We start from the raw sequence: 11,372 nt of genomic DNA on the forward strand, positions 1-11,372 counted from the left end.
CTTATTCAACAAAATATAATGAGCCTTCATGCCATTATTAGCATGTTTAAATCTCTAATTGATCAAAAGGTTTGATTCTTATGACTCAGAAGTATAATTACAGAATATAAAAGTTCATATGAAATTGTCTACTTTAATATCATTATTCTGTCCTCTGAGTTTTTTCTTAGATGGATGGCTCGACCCCTTAGTACCCTCACTAAGTGTTACAACTACTAATTTAGTACATACTAAAAAGTTTTCCCTAAATAGGAAAATCACAGACAATAATATGCTATGTGCCATATACTCTTAGTTTCAAACAAGTCCCCAGAATTGTCCAAAAAACAATTACTCATACCCAAATTTGGAGCTTTTAAAAATTACCTGTAAGTTAAAAATTTATATTACGTTCATAAGTATATAAAACTATTATATTTTCAAAGATTACACATTCTTTTACCTTATAAATTTAAGACAGGCTGGGCCTAAACCACGAGATGGCTCCCTCTCATTGATGTGGGAATGTAAATGCCATTTAGAATGATGAGGCTAATTTCACTAATAATCGAGGGCAATATTTTGGCATAAAAGAGTGTATGAAAGTGAAAAAAATTATACAAGTCAGTATAGTCCTTCTCTTTAACAGCTTTATCAAATAGAGTTTTGAAGGATACCTACTCAAAACTTTTATTTTACAAGTGATGAAATGAAACCTAAAAATTTAAGACAATTTTGTTCAACACTACTAATCCTAGGAACTATTAAAGCCAGAGCCGCACTCTCAGTCGGTCCTTACTCTTGATCTTCAAATTGAGAGAACAGAGCCTGGTTGGCTGGGATCTGAAGTTACAAGATAAATATTAACATCTTCCTGAAGTGACAGTTTTACCATAAAGTTTGAGAATATTGTATCATGAAATAAATGTAAAGTTAAAATGAGTAAAAAAAAATCCGAAGCAGAAATATTTAAGAAATTTTAGTGTTATAGAAGAAAATCTGCCACAGGTATCCATTTTGTGTTTCAATTCCATTACAATTTCTTTAAGGGTTCTTCTTGGTGGAGATGCAGGCTCTCTCTCTCTTGAGCTAATTTAAGAAGTATAAATAAAGAGTTGGCACTGCTGGAGATGTATGCTAATTTTGAAGTCAAGAAAATATGTGCAGGGGTCTCATCATTTATAGCCTAACGTTAACTTCATGTTCCACTTTCCTGTGCTTCGTTTGTCAACTTACACAACCATAATTGACTAGATGCCAAAAGGTTGAAAATGCTAGAAGAGACGACTTTACACGAAAGGAGAGACAAAGAAAGTTCTTATTCAGTCTCTCCATCATCCTAGCATATGAAAAACCTCCATCTTAAAATACTGACATACATTTAATTTCTTTGACTGAGTTAACTGGCCACTATTTCTATAGAAGATATGGGGTCAATATAAATATTTAAGAAAAATAATGCATGGGAAATTAAAACATGTTGTCAAGGAGATCAAGTTTTAATCCAACTATCTGTCCTGTTATTTGCCTATTTTAATGTATGATATAAAAATATGTACTTTATAAGTAGCAATAGTCTGAATTGTGTTATTTAAGCCAAAACATCCCCAAACTTTGTTAATTTAAATGTTTTCTTTTGCTGTTTTTTTTTTTTCTGGCTTTCAATATATGGCTAAATTTTGTTCTTAATTTCAATTTCTATTTAATAATAAAACAGAACTATTTTAAATACACATTTAAAAGTTTTACCTCATGCATGAATCTTTAATTTTGGAAAGCATTTGGATAGAATTCCTTCATTCATCTCTGCTCTATGTCTTTCCAAAGAAATATAGCATATATTATAAATCAGCTATTATACATGGTAAAATTATAATTTAAGGAGAAAGATTATAAATAATTAATTTACTCCTCTAACTTCAGAATAAGTGAAAAGTATAAGAATTGGCATCAGCTTTAAAAGACCATGCTGAGTCTACTAAAATTATAGAGAACCATGAATCAGAGAAAGGGAACATGAAATTATTTGAATTGAACTAATGTTTAAAAGTTAATTTGTATACCTCTGTGCTCTTTACTAGTCACTCATATCTTTCTTCAAGTGTGTTTATTCTTCAATAAATTTGTGGTATTTTTATTGCTTGTGTCATAGCCAGTATAAAAGTTGAAACTAAGTTCACTTTGTTTCTGAATATTTATTAATGACAAAAATTAAGATATTATTGCAGTTTATAAACTCTGCTTAGCAGGCATTTTCAAAACCTGAAAAACAAGCACATACACCAATCCATAATCATGGCTGAAATAAATCACAAGAGTTTTCAATGAATAAAATAATTTTTTTGACTCTAACAAATTAGAAAGTATTACAATAAAGTCAAATTTAATTGAAATCTTCCAACAAAAATATGTTGTCTTCCTTCGATTCTTCTACATTCATACCTGCCTTATGTCATCATCAGCTTTTAGAATTTGGGGGAGATTAATGAGTTTAGGGTCCTGGCTCATCATGTACCACACTAAATGGGGCAGTGGTCCACTTAAAGGCAATCTAAACCTGGGGGTGGCCTAGCAACGGTCCAGTTACCTCTGAGCCAGATTGCGCTAGTAAAAAAAGAGAGAGAGAGAAAGAGAGACAGAAAAGAGTGTTTGAGTCCAAAAGTATGTGGATTCTCTTTTGCTATAAATGCTGAAAGTCTTAGCCTTCTCTATAAGAACTGTTCAGGCACTCAGAACTTTTCTGAATCATAGCAAGTGTCACTCCATGCATGAAACCATGAGTAAGATGTTTTTCATATAGAAGAAAACTAGTATTTTTTATAGTCCCTCTGTTAATGGAGTTAAAGGTTTGTTATGAGGGTCAAGATCAATAGAAAACCCACATGTTATCCCTAATTCAAATCTCTCATACCGCATGACTGTAATTCCTCTGTTTAAAAGTTCATATTACAACCACATTCTTTATAGAGTAGGGACCATATGTTATTTTTGTAACCTCGACATCAAGCACTTATTTAGGAAGTGATCAATCAATATATGATTGTTTTATAAATAAGTTAGTGAAATATAGAAAATTACCAAATGTTGGCTATTGTAGAAATTTTTAAGGCACACGATAGATTGTCAGTTTGCTCATAGTCTAGCTTTCTTAAAAGTTTCCTTTAGAAAATTAAATGTAAATATTCTTACTGGTAATGAGCAGTAATCCAGCTTATGGCATATTAATTTGCTTTACATTTATGTTTCTCTGTATTAGAGTTAAATTATCTTTTCAAAATAGATAAATAATACATTTTGGTGTACCTGATACCTCTAACATTCATAGTTTATGGCCACATACCTACCTTGAGCTGGGGAGTTGAAACTGGAAGAGAACTTGAATCATAGTGTAATAGGAAGTTTTTACAGTAAATAATGCGGTTAAAAAGATCATTTAAAAGTATAAAATGGTCTTTTATTTGTCCCAGAAAAGAATATTATTATAAGACAAACTTTAACTCTGATCTCTAATCTACTAATCACAAAATTATTAACATTAAATTTTGCAGTTATTCAGATTATTTATTATGTTTTAGTCCAAATAGTGTTACCATTACAATGGTCGAACTTGTTTTTCTGCTTAGTTTTATTCAAATTCCCTAAAAACTTTTCACTCCAGATTTTTTAAATAGATGAAACTATTTCTAATCATCGTTACCTTCACTTGTTGCTTTCTTACTGAAAAGAAAACCCAAAGAAATTTTTCCCAAGTAATTCTACTTAGTTCTTTGTGAGGCTATAATATATTTATAAATGTAACAGGGATAGAAGCTTCCAGCAGCGCTCTGCAAAATGGGTTCAGTGCAGACACAAATCCTGACACCTGAAAAAAAGCAAGTAAATAAGAGATTTACTAACATTTGCAAACCATTTCCTTGGAAATAGGTTCATACCTCGAGGAATACATTTAAAAGCCATCTGCAGCATTTCAAACATTTTAATCTTTTTGCACTACTGATTTTCAATGGGATATGTTCAACTTTGATTTTTAGCAAACATTGCTCCAGTGCGACTACTGGGTAGACATCAAAAACATCTGTGGTCTATTTGGAGATTTTGGTGAATTACATCACAATTTGATACATTGAAACAAAAGTGAGACAAAATAGATTACATTTAAAATATTTTTGTAAGTAATTTAATATGAATATAATACTTTGTGTCCGGTGTCTACCACTGCAGTAAATATAGCAGGCAGGGTGAGGTCAGCTCGATGTTGGATATGGATTTCTAGTATCTATATATTTTTGACCATTTTGCACAATTCCACATAATAAAACAACAGGTGAGAATAACATGAAAAATTTTTTCAATGATATTATATAACAAAATGTAAGTCATCTTTCTGAAGAATTACTGTAGTGCTGGAGGCTAGTTGTGTTATATCGGTTCACCCCTGTGACTCAGAGCTCATGACATATAAAAGATATGTTAACATGTACATCCGTCTGAGAATTACTGTAATTCACCATGATGTTACCATATATAATAATATGTGATTGTATAATGATTGATGGTTCCAGGAAGATTTTAAGAAATAACAATTATTACCTTATGATATAATCGGTGGCTAATATAACCAGTAGCATTATCACTTCATCATCCCATTATGTTTATAGTCTCTTATCTGTAGATACTTGTGATGATATATATTAAAGACTGAATAGAAACTCTGCCCTCAAGAAAAATAAAATTAATTAGGAGATGCACGATGGGTACTAGTAATTACACAGAACCCAAAGGGAACTCTACAACTAGTGTCTTAAAAGGCAGCATAAAAAAGTGGTGAAAAACATGAACACTGGAGCCAGACTACCTGAATTAAAGACTTGGCCACACCATCTACTAGTAGTAGATGGTACCGCCAGCACCATGTATTTTAGGCAATTAAAAAAATTTTTTTCATCTTCGTTTCTAGTTCTGTAAAACTTAGATACTTTTAGAGTTGTCATATATGGTAATGAACTGACATTTGTAAAAAAGGAAAAAATACTTTAAAATAATGCCTGTGAAAATGAAATAGAAACAACATTCTTATTAGACAGACTTCAAGGAACGAAAGAACACTTGTATTTCTTTCAGATGATAAAGGTTATTATAGCGATACAAAGAAAATTCCAAATTTTCTGGAATATAAATTCCATAATAGTAAGAGTTTTTCTTTTCATTAACAAATTCTCCACTTAGAGCATGCACTTGACACATAGGCACTTGATAAGTATTTGTGGAATGAATGGTGAAGTACTGCAAAGTCAGAATTCCTAGACATTGGGAAGTTGTTCAAAATACATACCAAAGCACTAGCAACAGATAACCACCTGGTCACACCCTCTTAGCATACTGCTTCCTACTCCTGGTGGCTTATTAGTTCAAAGCTATGAGCCTTATATGTACTTTGTCTTTACTTCAGCTGCTCCTGTATATAATGCCCAAGTGTTCCCTAGCTTTTTCTCTACGTATAATGGCTACTCCAGACATGTCATTTTTCTACACTCTTTCAATTTCTGCTCCCATTACCAACTACTAACCTCCCCAGTAGGTCTTCTAGTCAAATCCTCCAAATGCAAGAATTTAATTGTTCAGCCAGTCATATTCCAATATAGTCTGCTTCTATTGGGCAGAGTTTTGCATCTAAGTTACTTCGTAATCTGTTATCCACTTTATAAAATGGCCTACTTTGGTTCAGATAACTACTCCAGCAGTAGCCAAGATGAAAGAGTCATCTTATATAGAGATAGAAAGCATGCAATCTTGTGTAAGAAAACTTCCGGAGAACCGTAAGAATAGCAATAATTTGGAGCCTTTCCAGAAAGGGGTGTGTGTGTGTGTGTGTGTGTGTGTGTGTGTGTGTGTGTGTGTACCTTGTCCTATTTACTTGTCCTATCCAAGACAAATTCATAAAACATTACAGTTTCATTTGGGAAAGGGAGGAAACCCTAAAGTATACAAAACAATAAACAATGTCATTGGTGAGATGCAACCACATATATGTAAAGGGTTAGTTTATACAAAGTTCAACCCCCAGGAGTAGTTGTAAGAGGGATGAAACACCATTTAGGAGGGCTTATCCCATTTTTCACCAGTCATGTCAACAAAACAAAATAGGACCAAGTAAAAACTTGCGGAAATAGCATCAGATATCAGGAGTTGCCTGTCCCTTTGCTTATCTATTCTCGTACGGAGTAAGATTCTTCAAACAAAGGCAATTGCAGAATGTGGAGCTGTATTTCCAAAGACATGAAACACAACCTAAGTCCCACTATGTCATGCATTGGTCTATTAAAACTCTTCCTTTAGTCGCTTAAATATAGCACTTCTATTTTATTTTGCACATGCACATAAATTAAATTATTTAACCATACATCACATCTTTATTAGCGCTGATTGAAACAGGTCATTGTAACAAAACAATCATATTATCATTCCTAGAGTGTATCTGAAGTTTAATGTTTCTCAAACTATTTCAGTTTATTTAAGGGTTTCCAGTCTATACCAATTTAACACAACAATCGACATAAGAAAAACATTTTTTAATATGCCCTGAATGTTTCTTCTTTGAGTAGAGAAGTTCTAAGGTAAGAAAAGAAGTCTGTGTTCTAATAACTAAGATGGCATTTTAGAGGCATAGAATAAATCCCCATATAACCTTCTTACTTTTTACTAGGCTGTTTACTAGTCATTTATCTATACTTGACCAGTCCTCTCTTCTCCGGCTGAGGCTGAGGATTTCTAAGTCTCTCTTTTTTCTTTGGTCTTACTAGGTTCTTTTTTTCTCAGCTTTATTGAGGTATAATGGACAAATAAAATTGTAATATATTTAAAGTATACAGCATGATGATTTGATATATGCATATGTTGCGAAAGGATTCCCACACATCTATCATCTCATGCATATACCTTCAAGAAAAACATATTCTTAAGAACATATTCCAAAAAAAAGACAAAAGATACCTGTTGGAGTAAATATAATCCAGTAGTAGTGTAAAATTATATTGTTTTAAAAGATGAGCATTTAAATGCCAAAGGGTAATCATTCTAAACACAACTTTTATAGTGTGGAAATAAAGATACAGAAGTATACATGTAGCAAATATGAATGCTTAATTTACTTTTTCTCTTGAATATTAAATCCGAGAGAGTAAATTCATTTATATCTCATTAACTAAGGCTTCTTATTACTTGGTTACAAGTTAGCTTAGGTTTTAATGTATTTATGTACTTTATAATTTAAGTTTTTTGATTCAATCTTTTAATTTATTTTTAATTTCCTTGCCTTTTTTTTTTTTGCCATGCTACATATGATATGGCAACTACACCGAATTCGTGTGTGTGTGTGTGTATGTGAGATATGTGTTTTGTGTATCTGCTCAGAAGTAATGTCCAAAAGCAGAAAAGGCAAAATAAATAAATAATGGAAAATTCAAAGTGTATTGAATATTGAATGAGAAAGTAAAAGTTCACATGAAAACAGCATGCTAAATTCAACTAAGAAAAGATACGTGTGGCACAAAAAGATTAAAAATTAGAAAACTAAATAAATCGTAAAAATTAATTTCAGGCTTTCAATGTAGATATTGCTCTCAGGTGGATGTTTCATGAAGAGAAACAAGTGCTGAAATCAACAAGAAACACAGCCAGGACTCTGGGCTCTTTATCCCGACCTCCAATATATTCTATGTTTATATCTATTAGAACAGCTCTTCCCTGTGCTATCATTGCTTTTTTCCTGACTGTCTCCTTAAATTTGCTGCTAGTTCCTTCTGTTCATAGGGTTTTTGTTGTCATTGGAACATGCCCAATGGGGTGTAATCCTCCAGAAGTTCATTACTTTAAGCATGCTGATAAATGACTGTGAAATTGATTGTGATACTGTTTGAAATCTAAAGTAGGAACATTTTGTACCAAGTCGAGAAAGTCTTAAGCAAACAATAACTCTACCGTATACCTTAGAGGTATACAGTAGAAACTCTTGTTTTCAATGCATATATGTTCGGTACTATAACATTTCACGTTATTTTTTTGGTTTTGAGTAAGTCGATTTTCTCATAAAAATCATAATGAACATTAAACGAACATTAAGCCATTTGAATTTTAATGTATATATGTGAATAACAAAAACTCCTTTTATTATAATTCCAGTGTTTGCAAAGAGAGACTGAAACTGAAGACAGTTGAGAGAGCAAATAACGAGAACTTGAGTGCCAAAGTCCATCGAGTTAACACAGGTCCCAGCTGCACCATTTAGTTAGTAGCTCTAAGACTGACCATTCCACATCTTAGTTTCCTCAGCTATAAAATAGGGATAATAAGAGGATCTTTTATAGAGGGTTGTGAATTACAAACGAGATCATGCATATACCTAGCTTAGTCCAGTGCCCAAATGGTACTGTTGTTTTTATTTGTTTTAGCTGATAGATTATAAAGACATCCTAAATATATAAAACAGCTAGCAAAATACATTTTTTTTATTTAAAAAGTCGTTAACTTATTTGTTCATTCTTTCTAAAAAACATTCCTGGGAGCCTATTCTGTACCCTCTGCTATGTTAAGTATTATTGAACATTTGATGACAAGACAGACAGTTCCTGCTCCCAAGTAGTTTATGATTATTGTGGGACATAGGTCACAAACAATTAAATGGTGCTACAACTGTAAGCTCCTTGATCACAGGGACCGTATATTTTCACTTAACACATTATCTGGCACAGAAGACACACTCCAAAACTGTTTAAAGAAGGAAGGGAAAGGAAGAGAAGGCGAAAGGAAAGAGAAGGAAATGAGAACAACTATTAAAGAAAATATTTTTTTAAATGCATCAAAAATGAATGAACATTTCAAATAGCCTGAAAAGAAGAGATGATATTTTTCAAATGAGTTTTTCGAGTGAATTTTAAAAGATGAGGTGAAGGAATGGAAGAAACTATTCCTGGCTGCGGGAACAGATATAATGCTGAAAAGTGAAAAAATAACACAAAAAAATTGAGAAAATACTGATGGGGTGGAAAGAAGAATAATGAGTAGTTAGAGGTCAGACTGGAAAGATGGTGATGGTGCAAACTTGTGAAGATCTTGTGAGTCAAACTTGGATTTTATGGAGATAAGAAGGTTTTCTTTGAGGTATTGAGAAGCATCAGGGCTTATTTGTGATGAATAGATGAATTAGAAAGAGTGGTGACAGAGAAGCCACTTAAGAAGTCAGTACACAAATTAAAACAAATAATCGACCAGACTGAATTTAAATAAAACTACATAAGAGCTAAAGATTTTTGGAGGTAGCTACTCCATTCAGCGCCTCCTCCCTTCTACATCAGGGACCATGCACACTATTTCTTGGCTTCTCTGGGCTCTCCACTGCAGGGTTTGAAAAATTCACCCATCCCTGTCCTACAATCCAGGAAGTGAGTCATCACCAGGCAAACCTTACAGGTTGGAACCAGAATCTAAGGTGAAAAGGAAATCAACATCTGGAAAGTAGGCAATCGTATGAATATTCAGTTATTAATAACTGAGATAGCTGTTTGCTTTCGTGTGACTTATCCTCTTTGATTCTTGCTGGAATAAGCGTCTGACTTGTCAGTGGTTCTTGTCGTGCATGCACCCACACTCAAACACCCACTTTCTCACACACATATACACATATACACACAGACACCCTGCTATGGCTCACACGTAAAATGAAGTAATAAAACAATAAAACCTCTTCCAAGAAATAGACTAGAACGCTTTAACTGGCTTCTCTTATTATCTATTTATCTTGTGATCCTTGGCTGAGGACTCAGGCTTTCAATAATACCTGCTTCTCTTTGGCTCTTCGGTTCCACTCATTTTTCACCTTTTCAGAACATCCCACGAAGTTCTCCCTGCGAAAGAGAATTCTCGCATTTATATGTCTTATAAAGCGATCACCCCAATAAGTTTAGTACACCTGAAACTAATCTAATATTGTATGTCAACTATAATTGAAAAAGAGAGAGAGAGAGAGAGAGAGAGAGAGTGAGAGAATAAGAGAGAGAGAGAGAGAGAGACTTCCCACAGCCCCACACTGCCCCTTCCATACTGCTTCTAATGTCTTTACTTGGAAAGTTCTAGAAGGGAAAATCTAAGTCATGATTCTAGAAGCAAGAATACGAGAGCACCTGGATCAGGTGAAGGTGTGGACCTTTCAAATGGAAGCTTCCATCGAGCAGAGCTGGACAGTTCCGACTATCTCTGCTGCTTGGAATAATTTTTTCTAAAGTTTTTACTTGGCATATTTTAAACTACTTTCCATGTAAGTCAATGTCTTTAACGAAAAGCGTATATAATATACTGATATCTAATAACCCTAGAAAATATTTTACAAGCCAATTGGGGAAAAAATGACTTTAGAATAGTTACTGGAAAACACAAAATTTAATTCCTAGTGTTCCTTCCTGCCACCACTCAACCAATGATGCGAACATCAGTGAGTTCACGAGGCCCCAGGTGCCTGCCGTGGGCACTGACATCTCATAAGAAAATGGCCCTAACTATGTTTTCTCTTTTTTCTTTATCACTATGGTCTCTGCAATATGATTTTTAGAAAACTAAAACAAACAAACAAACAAACAAATCTACTAACCTAAAGATAGTGAGATGCACTCAGAATTCTCTCTATATACTATACTTGTCAAAAGTAATTTTACATAAAGGATGGTTTATAAGGAAATCCAGCCACTTCTATTGTGACATGAATTCTGCCCACACAAAACATTCTATACCAAAAGGTAATAAACAATTACAGTAATAATGATCTTTTTTAAAAAAATTCTCACTATTTTTTTTTATTGCAAAGTATTGGACTAATTTCTAAGAACACATTATCTCATTTAATCTCCATGATACCCTTTAAAAGAGATATTAATATTCCAGTGTTACAAGAAAATGAAGGCATTTTAAGTAAAATGTCTAAGTTAACATAGCAATAAAATATGCGAAAATATATTGATAATCAATATGTATAAAAGGCAAGGTGTAGACATGAAAAAAAAAAGAATTTAAAATTATGCATTTAGACCTGCTTGAAGATTTCATACATTAAGTCTGTGGGGAGATTCAGATCTGTTAGCTGTAAGTAGAGATCTAACAGGCAGTATTCTCGAAAAAGAGGGCCAAAAAGCCAAAGTTAAATGTTTTCTCATCAATATTTTTCAAAAAAAATTAAGACTACAATGTCAAGTATTATCACCTCTTCATAAATATTAAAATGTTATTTTTCACAATTATTGATTTCAGTTAAGTTTATTCTTTTTAACAAACTATTTATTGAATCCTTCTTTGTGGCACACATTGTCTTATACCCTAGAGATGCCGTAATGGATGAGGAAGTCAGTGTC

The sequence above is a fragment of the Rousettus aegyptiacus genome, unplaced genomic scaffold (assembly GCF_014176215.1).
Source record: "Rousettus aegyptiacus isolate mRouAeg1 unplaced genomic scaffold, mRouAeg1.p scaffold_m13_p_16, whole genome shotgun sequence".
Lineage (NCBI taxonomy): Eukaryota > Metazoa > Chordata > Mammalia > Chiroptera > Pteropodidae > Rousettus > Rousettus aegyptiacus.